The following is a 12,217-nucleotide window of genomic DNA, read 5'->3' as shown; positions in this document are numbered from 1 at the left end:
GCGTCCTTTATGCTAACATAGTAGAACGATTTTCTCGGTCCACTTATAGGTGAACTAGTTTTGTGTTTAAGCCATGAAGTTGAGCTGACTGATAAAGTTAAGTTTAAGTTATGTTAAAAGAAGTCTATTAAATTACCCAAAATGTCAACAAATCTGCTGTGATTAAACGTATCGACAAATACCTGCATCAGAGGGTGCAGCCTATCGTACAATGAAAAGAGGATTACAAATAAATAATCGCACTATAATTTCAAACTGGCTAGTGGCTATCATCAATTATTTGCTATATTTTCATGTCTTAGCGATCCCATGACTTTATTTTTTCAAAATCAGCTGCTCACAGTTCAGCATCGAGGCTAGAAATGATCTGATTGGCTCTTTCAAACACTATCTAATCTCATCCTGTAATCTCATATTTACAATTTATTCTAGTCTAATATTCAAATCGGCCTATTAACCTTTACATTAACTCAGTCAACTATTTCTGAAATCAACCATCACTATCTCACTAAATCAAGGCTGATAATAACAATACAATCACACTTAAACGGTCACGATCTTTCATATCAATAACCCAAAATATTCATTACTATAATTATTATGTCAGTATGACAGACATTTATAACATAATAGAACATACGACGTACAATCTTACGATGACATACGTGACACAATTTTTTTCAGGAATGAGGTCACACAGATACAGCACTACAATTTGTATACACTCTCACACAGATCTTGTATTTTTTTTAATTTCATTTTAAACAGGCAGGTATAATAAACAGGCAGGCAGGTTTTGATTTGTACTCTGTACAGGTAAATCTGTACAGGTTACTCTTAGTTTAGTCAGAAAGTCACGAGCTGATTCACACTCAGGGCTGAATAGTCCTTGCTGAACAGTTCTGACAGGTTACGTTTTCCTAGTTCTATAGAAACTATATTACAAGTTTTATATAAATATTATCAGTATAACTAATCAAGTAGATCCACCGACCAATTCTAAACAATGTGGCACTTGTAAAACACGTTTAACAAAGAATCATCCATTACTCTTTTGTGCAACATGTAAAGCAACTAAACATCATAAATGCGAATCGTTATCTAATGACCAGGTAGGATTCGCTGAAAGCGAATCCTACCTGGTCATGCAAGAGCTGTAAAAACAGTAATACTAGTAACGATCTACACTCGAATATTGATGAAACTGTAAACGATAGTGGCTCTCAGCAGGCGAAAGTTAAATTTAAGGCACAGTGTTACGCTTGTTTAGGATGGTCTTATTCTATAAATAATGTGAGAGAATGTGATTGGTGCGACAGGAAAGTTCACGTGAAATGCTACAGAGGTGTGTTAGGATGTGTGAAGTGTTGCGAGGAGAATATTGCAGGTTTCAATATAAACTGCATCGATTTGAACGAGAACTACTGCACAGAGTCGGACAAAATCTCATTTAATCCGTACCACAGAGATTGTTTAATAAATGATATAGGAGATAAGCTAGATGATCACGAGGGTTGCTCTGATTATTGGAACGAGCTATCTCAATTCTTACAACGCTGTGAATATAAGCAGCCGACGCACGTAAAATCTGCGAATCGCAACGAGCTCAAGATTTTTTCCCTAAATGTGAGATCACTACATAATAACATCAGCTACTTCCGGGAAGAGATCGACACATATAGCAATTTCGATATCTTAAGTTTTAATGAAACCAACTGTACTCTGAATAAATTACCGAACGGGATTACTGACCTTATTTTGGAAAATTTCTACGAGCCTATCCAGCAAGACCCTGTAAGGAAAACAGGCAGGGGAGGGGGTTTAACGATATATATTAACAAACGGGTCTGTAATCCGGAACAAATTGAATCTTTTAGGCCACATTTTGAGGGGGATGGTGACTTGAACGGTGAGTTCCAATTTGTAAAGATTCACAACTGCAAAGGCTTCAACAAAACTAAACTGTTAGTTAATGTTTATCGCTCTCCTTCCAGGAGTATTGACAAATTTACCGAAATTCTAGATAACCTACTTCGAAGTCTTGATAGGCACTCTCGCAAACACATCGTTTTTACCGGTGACTATAATGTTGATTTAGTAAAACACGAAAAAGATGTAGCAGGGAAAAATCTTATCGCAGTTTATGAAAAATATGGATTTGTACAACTGGTGTCAAGGCCCACTCGTGTAACTGATCATAGCGCAACCTTAATTGACCACGTCTATACCAACGACCTATTAAATACCTTGAGTTGTCATGTACTGACGGTCAATGTGTCGGACCACTTAGCAACACTGACGACACTCTCACTGGGCAGGAGTGCAGGGAGGCGCGTTATATCGAGTGAGGGTCGTGAGAAGGTGCCGAACTTCCGCAGGTTCAATGCGGCTGCACATGCTGATTTCAAAAGAATTATTGAGAGCGAAACGTGGAGTGAGGTGCACAGAGAAACTAATGCGAATGACCAGTATGACAAATTCAGTGAAATCTATTCCAAACATTACGATCAAGCATATCCTGAAAAGAAACCTGGACCTAGACGTAAAAATGAACGGCACGACTCAAAACCCTGGATCTTACCGTGGCTAGAAGATGCATGTGCCCGTAGACAACGTCTCTACCACGATAAGATAAAAGTTCCCAGCGTGACAAATATTGCTGCGTACAAAAAAAATTAATAAATTTTGTAACAAACATATAAATTTGGCCAAAACCAAGTACTACAAAAACTTTTTTGAGGAGTACCGCGACAACTCCAAAAAGCAGTGGCAACTTATTAATAGTCTCCTGGGTAGAAATGTCAGGCACTCTGGGCCTATTAAAATAAAGGATGAATGTGGAAACATACTCAGCAGCCATTCCGATGTATCGGCTAAATTTAATGAGTATTTTTCCAACATTGCAAGCAACATAAAGTCCCAGATAAGTGCTAGGCAAACTTTCGATCCAGGAGGTTTTGAAGAATTCTTACAGGACGGACGTAGGACGGATATAGGTACTAGCAGTATTGAGTTAAGACCTGTTACGCCCTCTGAAATCAGTAAAGTAGTAAAAAAATTCAAGAACAAAGCGACACTTGACACAAAAATTGAACCAATGAAGCTTGCAAGCTTAGATACGAAATTCACAAAAACGTTGGCCGTAATCATAAATTCTTCCTTTACTGAGGGAATATTTCCAAATGCTCTAAAATCGGCACGAGTTGTTCCGATACACAAAGGTGGCTCTAAAACAGAAGTTACTAATTACAGACCAATCTCTTTGCTAAGCTCTTTCTCGAAAATATACGAAAAACTCATGCATAGTCGAGTTCTTGAATTTTTAGACTTCAATGGATCACTTTTTGAAAGCCAGTACGGTTTTAGGCCTGGCATGTCATGTGAACACGCTTTACTTAATGCTCAAAATAGTATTCTACACTCTCTCAACAGTAAGCAAATTGCTGTGCTGCTTCTTCTTGACTACTCTAAAGCTTTTGACGTTATTGAACATCCTATACTACTAAAAAAACTGGAACATTACGGCATTATAGGTTCAGCACTTAAATGGTTCGAGTCCTATCTGAGCGGCCGTCACCAATTCGTGACTGTCGGTGGAGAAGACTCGAGGCCCAAAGAAATCCAGTTTGGAGTACCCCAGGGGTCGATTTTGGGACCATTACTCTTTGTGATCTATATCAACGACCTTCCAAACATCACAAATTTAGCTAAGTTTATACTGTACGCAGACGATGCGAATATCATAGTTACTGGTTACACCGAGCAAGAGGTTCAGTTCAAACTAAATCAAATAACCTCGCTCCTGATCAAATGGGTTGATAGCAACGGACTTGCTCTCAATCTCAAAAAAACTCACTTTATGGTATTTAGCAATCATAGAACGACAACCCTTTCTAACATTAATGTTTCCATAGCTGGAGTAGTGATAGATCAAGTGACTGAGGCACGTTTCCTCGGAGTAATAATCGATGATAAATTAACGTGGAGCAAACACATACATGCCGTTAGGGCCAGGATGAATAGATACATGGGTATCATGTACAAAATTAAACGGCACTTACCGTTAAAAGTCAGGCTTCAAATTTATCACAGCTTTGTTCAATCCCACCTCAATTTCTGCTCCCTCGTCTGGGGTTTCGCAGCCAAATCACACATTGAGTCACTATTCACAAAACAGAAACAAGGTGTGAGAATGGTTATGCCAGGTTACGTCAACTATTTCTACAAGGACGGCCAATTGCCTGCACACACGAGGGATAGCTTTAAAGAGTATGGAATTCTCACTATTCATGGAATAATCGTGAAGAACGCACTTATATTAATGCACAGGATGAAATACTTCCCTGAAACAGTGCCAAAATCAATCAAAGGCCTTTTTCCAAGTAATATCCCGACAGTTAACTCCAGCCATGAGACTAGCTCTGACTGGCTTCTTACATACGGTAGTAACACTTTTAGACAATCAGTATTTTTTAAAGGTCCACTGCTTGCCATCACTGAAACAAACTTAAATATAACTTGTCTTCCCAGCTTATTTTCAATAAACATTTACAAGTCTAATGCAAAAAGTGTGCTATTGGAACACCAATCAAGAGGCAACAACGAGGAAAGCTGGCAAACCTTTTTACTGAATAATATTCCAGGTTTAAGGAAATCTCAACGGTCACAAAATCACAAAATCACACACCCCACAACATAACTTAGTATTAGTAAACTATGTAAACAACATGAGGCACTCACTCAATAAACTTCTTAGTTACAAAAGCACTTCAAAACTAATAATTACCGACCACTTTTGAAATCGGAAAATTTTCACTGCCAGACCTGCTACTATTTTACTGATAGTACTCCTGGCCATTGCTCAATTAAAGCCTTATCAGCACAACACGCACAATCACATATCATCAACGTAGCTGATCTCAACGCATCATAATAACAACCACGCGCGCACACACACCCACTTACCACTACACAGTACCACACAGAGCCCAGCAATCAATTCAAATATCGCCTAGCTGATTTTGATAGAATAACATCGTGATCCAGCGTGATGAATTGTTTTAATCTTAATTGAAGTTAAACGGCTGCACCCCTGACTTTTTAACTAAAAGATAAGAGACGTATATATTCGGACATTTGTAATCTGATAAAATTTAAAGTTTTGGTGCGTGAATTAAAGCTTGGTGTGAGAATTAGTGTGGAAATAAAGAGATTCATTTTATTACATCATATATCTTAATTAAGTGACAGTAAGTATTATTATTTTAACTACAGCTTATATTATTTCAGTTAGTATTGACATGAATGTTACGATTTCAGTTTATTTATTATATATTATATTGTCAATAAACCGGTTTCAAAGCCCTTAAGGGTGGCCCTCGGGTCTTTAAAACAAAATAAAACCATTAAAAAGTAATTTTATTCAAAATCTGAGGAAATTTTCATCTTAGATAATTGTTCAAGCATTCTAAAAATCTACCGGAAAAGTTTCCTACCTTACTCCTTCATAAAGATATTTGCTATTGAAGTTAGTGCTTTTTTGAAGAATAATTTTATAAAAACACAAAAGTTGTGAATTAGTATTCTCTGGTGTTGGGCTATCCCTTGGGTTGTGGAGCTCAATTTTGCTTCTTAAAGGTGTAAATTGTGTTATAGGCTAGTTTTAAAGTTAAAAATCGAAAAGTTGCACACGTGGGGACACGCCCAAATTGATTTAAAATAGCTAAAATCACTAAAAATTTTGATTTTCACGATTTTTATCAACTTTGGAGTCCCGTTATGATCCAAGTTCTTTTTGAAATCTTCTGAAACTTTGCATGCTTATCAAACTATATATTAAATACCACTATGCAAAAATTTACGGTGATTCAATATTGTATGCGCACGCAACGTCCGCTCAAAGTTTGCACGTGCGAAAGGTGAGAATTTTGCTCATTCGTGATTTCGAATATATTCTGCTTTCCACGATATTTAAATGGCATTATATATGAATTTAATGCCAACTTGAATGAGTAAAAAGTGCCATATTCAGTCGGTTATCGACAGATATACCTAACTAAACACAAGGAAACGTTTTCAAAGGCAGAATTTCGAAATCGTCGAAATTACCTCCTTGTTAATGAAGTTTCGACTAGCTGTGTAAATTATCCTGACATTATAATCAAAAAGAGATGATATTTGACCAAAACCCATAATCATGGGTAGAGTGTACCGCTGCCAGTGTCTCTCTTTTCCAAACAAAAGGAAATGATATTAATTTGAGGAACAGTCCGCTAATGCAAATTGATACCGAGAATGAAATCGGTCGCTCGCTTTTTCCATTCGATCACGGCTCACGAATTGTAATAAAGCTTATTGATTTGAAAAAGCGAGCGACCGATTTCATTCTCGGTATCAATTTGCATTAGCGGACTGTTCCTCAAATTAATATCATTTCCTTTTGTTTGGAAAAGAGAGACACTGGCAGCGGTACACTCTACCCATGATTATGGGTTTTGGTCAAATCCATATATATATATATGGATGGATGGATCCGTGCAATTTTACTGACACCACGGCATCAACTTTAACGCGACTTTCCGCAAAAACCGTAAAAGATATACAACTGAAACTTTTTTGACTGGGTCAAATGCTTTAATGGCCTCTAAATCAGCATGAAAAAATAAAAAATTGGCCAAGGAATAAGAGTTTTAGAGCCCAAAATTTTGACTCCCAGTACTTCAATTTGGTTTCATACTATCATCAATTAACTGACTTATTGTTAACGGGTGATACTCGTAAAATATCTGTTCCATATATTGGAACAGGACCGTCGACGAGTCCAACTCGGCGCGCGTCCTGGTAGTGGTAGGTTGTAAACCTACAAACTTATTGGTTCCTGGGCAAACAGTTCATCTAATCTGTCAAATTTGTGTTCAGAAAATTTCATTTTGGAAAATGGGACAGAAATTGGAAAATATGAAATGTTTGCTACAAGTACATGTTGTTTACCTCTCTCATGCGAAGCCGGTTGGAGAGAGTGATCGGAGCTAGTGGCCGGAGCGAGTGATTTATGGCTGGGCGCCTTCGCGCGCGAAAAGGGGTTGCAGCGTGTGTCAATGAATTTTCGTTTTGTTAAGCTTTCTGCTGTGACCTTCCTCCGAATAAATATCTGCGGATGGTGCAGAAATATGCTTGACACACGCCGTAACCCCTTTTGATCGCGCCGGCCAAGAGGTATACAACGTGTAGCAAAAAATATGCTGTAAATATAACGTTGATACAATGATAGTGCGATTATGCACCCAATACAGTTATATGTTGTATCTTCTTTTTATAGTTCACGGGTACTATGGCTAACTTTGAATCCGCCGACGTAGTGGTTCACTGGAAGATGATCCTCGAGGCAGTCTTCATCCTAAAACAAGAGTAAGTCGAAGAATTTGTTTTTATATCATTGCTTTAAAGATAAAGTGTTCTCGTTACTAATGATCAAACTTGAAAAATAATGTAGACATTACTCTTAATACTGATTTATCATACTTTAAAAGCAGATAATTTAATCATGATGAAGTTGACCTGTACCAACAGTCAACACATTCAAGGTGCATCATGTATAGTGAGATTGTGCGTCATCATCCTGAAAATAAGCTTTTAAAATATAACTTTTTGCTAAAAAATGATTAAATGATTGTTGAATTGTTTAGTTTGCTTGCACTTTTCAACTTCTTCAAGGTGGTGGTATTACCGATTATTTTTTGATACCACAAATTTCAAGCCCGTTAAGCTATTCACACGATTGTGACGTACTGACCTAAAGTAGTGAGTACTGTTGCTGTCTGAAATGAGAAAGTATAATAGTTATACAGTTATTCCTGTATCATGTAATTATAATTCTACTAAATTGTTTGCCTATGTTCGAGATATGTTTAGAGAAAAATAAAAGCACAGCACTATATAATTATAAATATATAAGATCTCGATTCAACAAATTATCATTTCCGGGTTCCCTGATTTGTATTGCTTAGCTATTGTGTGCATGGCTATAACATTTTGTTTACTGTAGTAACGTATGGTTCATCAGTATTTTTAACTATCTTTGTTAATTATATTTTTTATTTTTCAAAACTAGAGTGAAATCAATACCACCTTCTCATCATGGCTGGTTAATGTACATTCTACAAAACCCTGTGCGATTATCAATACAACAAATTTCACATAATTTACAGTAGCACTCCTAGTCACGTGACTATTCACCTCCTTATTATATATGAATGGAGCAAGTGTGGAACAGAGCACTCAGTATTACGACTACAATCGTCACAAACTCATGTTCGACTCGGAGGACGAGAGCTCCAGCATGAGAAACTGGGAGGACAAGATTGAATGTGAGGACATCCCCCTGCTGGTGGACATGAGTCACTGGGTGGGGTGTATCACCAGGTTCGTCTGGGATCTATATTTGGGAAACTTATCATCTGGTATTTCTAAAACTTATCTTCTGTTTTGTAGTTTTAAAGATTTTATCAATGATTGTAGTATCAATTTTGAATATATATTGGCCTGATGCGTATCAGGTATTATACAGCAATATCAGCACAATTAGGCTCAAATTGTCCTTGTTGCACTCAAACCCGGGGGCCGGGAGCGCAATTTGAGCACAACCATGAACGTAGTTTCAGCACAATTTCTCATAGCGTAACCCGGTAACCTGAGCTCATTTTAGTGCAATATCGGTCTTGCAATTTGTTTGCAGCTGTTGCAATTTACTTTAAGACTTTAGATTATTAGAGTTTGACGGTTACAGCGTTTACTTTTAGGAGCACTCTACCATACGATATGTTTCTGGACAAGATCTCTGACGGTATCGCACTGTGCAACTTTGGCAACACTATCAATGCTATGACGGGCTTCGGAGCAAGACGACAGATTAGCAACATCATGTACCCAGACTCAGAAGATGAAGGTAAACTTACCATTGGACCCTGAAGACATGGTTTTCTCATTAAACATGCAATATTCTATAAATTCTATACATATTGTTATTATTATGTGCTAAGAGTACATATAATAGTTATGCATATATTAAACTGCAGGAGAGACGCATCACAACGGCCGACACAACATAGCCTCTTTCCTCCAGTGGTGCAAAACGTACGGTCTGGAACGGGACTATTTGTTTTCGGTTAGCGACCTGGCAGATAGACTCAACGGTCGTCGTGTGCTCATTTGCCTTCTCTGGGTATGTTTTAGGGGTAAAAAATCACTTAGTGTGGAAATGAAAATGCTTATTTTAGGGGTCGAGTGCACGACGAGATGTGACCACGTTTACCAATCACACCACAGGTGGGTAGACTAGCTCACAAGCGGGGAGTTCCAGCCCCACAAGTCGTAAAGATCGAGGAGAAGTACGGCATGAGATACTACACATTCATGGCCAGACTCATAGCTGAACAACCCCTCCCTGCACAAGTTTTATTTAAGGAGGAAGAAGAGGTTTCGAAGGAGAAGGTATGTGTTTCTAATGTGTATCGCCAACAAAATAAGAAATCAAGTTTTAACCACTGCCATTCTCTGCACTATTTTTACTAAACTTCTCAATTATCAGACACTTATCCACACTTACCCACTTTATGGTCCATACTCACCCACATATTTCAGAGAGGAAGCAGAATGTCCGTTACATCGTTCTTTGGACGCAGATCAAGTAGAACAAGCATGAATAGCAACGCCAGCGCTGCTAGCAGCAACCTTAACTCAATCACTGAGGACAGGAAGAAGTCTATCATCAACGGTACAAACAAGAAGGTAGGCAGTCATAAACCCTTTAAGCTATGGAAACAGCGGTCGTTTTCCGATTTGTTCCTCCTAAATCAATTGGGGCGTACAGAGTTTCTCAATTCTCATAACTGTTCATTGAAAACCTGTTATATTTCTTTATCCTTTGAATCTTTCTTAAATTATAAATCAGAGAATGGATGTAAAAACGTAACCCATTAAAAACCAACTTTATCACTCTAGCAGGAGAAAAAGAAGAAGAAGAAAGAGTCGAGTGTTGCCGTGCCTGACGAAACGGAACTAATAACCCCTGACAGTGATATTCAACAGATATACATGCAGATCATGACACTCGTTTACCACAAGGTCCGCATTCTACATGATGCTCTTATTTCATCAATTCATCCTCTGACTTCAACATCTCTTGCTTTTGGGTTTAACGATCATTGGGATTAAGGTATATTTTGTGATATCAAAACCATCATGATGAATTTTTTTGATTTCACCTACAATGCAATTTTTACAGGGATTCCAGCGAGCAAAGCCGAAGGGTTTCGTGAACGCTGCTCTGGAAGAATGGCAGTCTGACCTACATGCGGTCCTTCCAACATCCCTTCCCACTGAAGAGTTTGGAACTATCAAGAGCAGGGCTTACTCAATGAACTCTCTTAATAGGTAGAATAACTTTACTCATCTTGTCTTTCTTAAACTCCATAAACCACGATAAGCTCATCCTTGCGTTGGATTTTAAACCGATTTCAGTGTTTATTTCGCTTTATTAACCGTAATAATGAAGTATTCTCCTCATCCTGTAGAACCTCTCCGGGACCTATCAACCTGACCCCAGAATTCTACCAAAACACATTTGGTATGGACGCTTCAGCAGACCCACTAAGATCACCTGCACACCGCCAAGTATTCCAGGTGAAAATTATCTAGTTAGTTAAATGTAGTTACTGCCACTGGCCACAGTATGTTGCTGCAGATCTTCAAACTGGATTATATGTGTACATTAATGTACACATTTCATCACCATCTTGCTTCCACCATGCCCCTTGTCTTGAGAACAACCTTCTAGAACGTAGAAGTAACATTCCACACTTGGTAACTGTACTCCTACAGATCGATTGTTACTGTTTCACTTCTCAGTCCGTCCCAGAGCATGATAGTAGCAGTGATGGAGCATTCGCTGACGATGATGTCAAGCTTGGTACTGGAAGAATAGGCAGAGGGGGATCACCTCATGGTTCGAGGGGATCACCTAGCAAACCACCCAGGTCTCCAGACAAACAACTTTCCAGACGAGGAACGCCTGATGCTGTAGCGATGAGTTCCCCTGGCCATTACGATGATGTGGAGGCGGATGAGGAGGTTGCGAAGATTACCGGGCTTCCTGTTAGGTGAGTTGTTTATTGTTTGAAATGTTGCACGGAGATGATCACCATTTATAAAATTACAGTAATGTAAAATGATTCGATGCATTATTTTTTTCTTCAGCAGTGCAGCTTCATTATTGATTAATTATGTACGATATTTTCGTGTCGTCTTACAGGTGATAATTCAGTACGTTGTTTTAATTTTCCAACTTCGTATGCTTTTAATAAAGTTGTAAGGCTATTCATGAGCTGTAATCGTAAATCTGTGAAGCAACATGTCAAGAAATATTTCTTAACAAAGCTTTTTATAAAGTACATAATATGCTTGTATGATAATTATTCAATTCAATTTTACAGATTGAACGAGGACGAAGAGGAAAGTAGAAGTCAAAGCATCAGCCTCAACCCGAAGATAGATTTTGATGATGTTACGGATTCAGACATAACGTTAGTAAACTATAATTATCGATAAACTCAGAATAATTTGGGGGATACAATACATCTTTAGGGATACAATATTATCTTTAAACCATATGTAACCTTACTTAACTACTTACCACATTATTTACATGAAACTGTAACCAATTGATTATTATTATTCGCATAACAATTACCATAAACATGAGCTACATTATTGCAAGTAATTGTTAATCCCTCCCATCCAGTGGGATAAGACGAAAAGACAGGACGAAGAAATCAGGTCATATCAAGACACCCGACCCTCACGACATAGCAAAGCAAGAACAGGCCATCAAGAACAGCGACAAAGTAGACGCCCTTCCGGTTAGAAGCGGCTCATTAAACAGAACCACCAGCCGGCAGCGGTCATACAGCAGACAAGCTTCACACTCAGCTGGCGGCTTGTCTCTCGGCCAGATCCTCCTCATCATAGTCTGTCCGTGCAGACTCTGCTTCGGAAGAAGATAACAACTGAAGAGCTGTCTCTGACTGAGGTTTTCGAGATTATTACAAGTTTAAAGAGTGTATGTAGTGGAGAGGGTGCCACAACCAGCAAACAACTTACCAGACAGTAATGTAACTGACCACACTGACCATACTGACCACTGTTGTGAGTAGTATATACA

At 38.3% G+C, this 12,217-nt stretch overlaps 1 protein-coding gene across 2 annotated transcripts in view; it reads left to right on the top strand.

The window, feature by feature from the left end:
- Positions 1-12,217, top strand: part of LOC134814056 (uncharacterized) — an 84,922-nt gene that overhangs the window by 29,334 nt on the left and 43,371 nt on the right. The gene's annotated exons all lie outside the window — the stretch shown is intronic.

Source organism: Bolinopsis microptera, chromosome 1, assembly GCF_026151205.1.
Source record: "Bolinopsis microptera isolate Bmic1 chromosome 1, MBARI_Bmic_1.0, whole genome shotgun sequence".
NCBI classification, from domain to species: Eukaryota; Metazoa; Ctenophora; class Tentaculata; order Lobata; family Bolinopsidae; genus Bolinopsis; species Bolinopsis microptera.
This window is presented reverse-complemented; position numbering and strand designations above follow the sequence as displayed.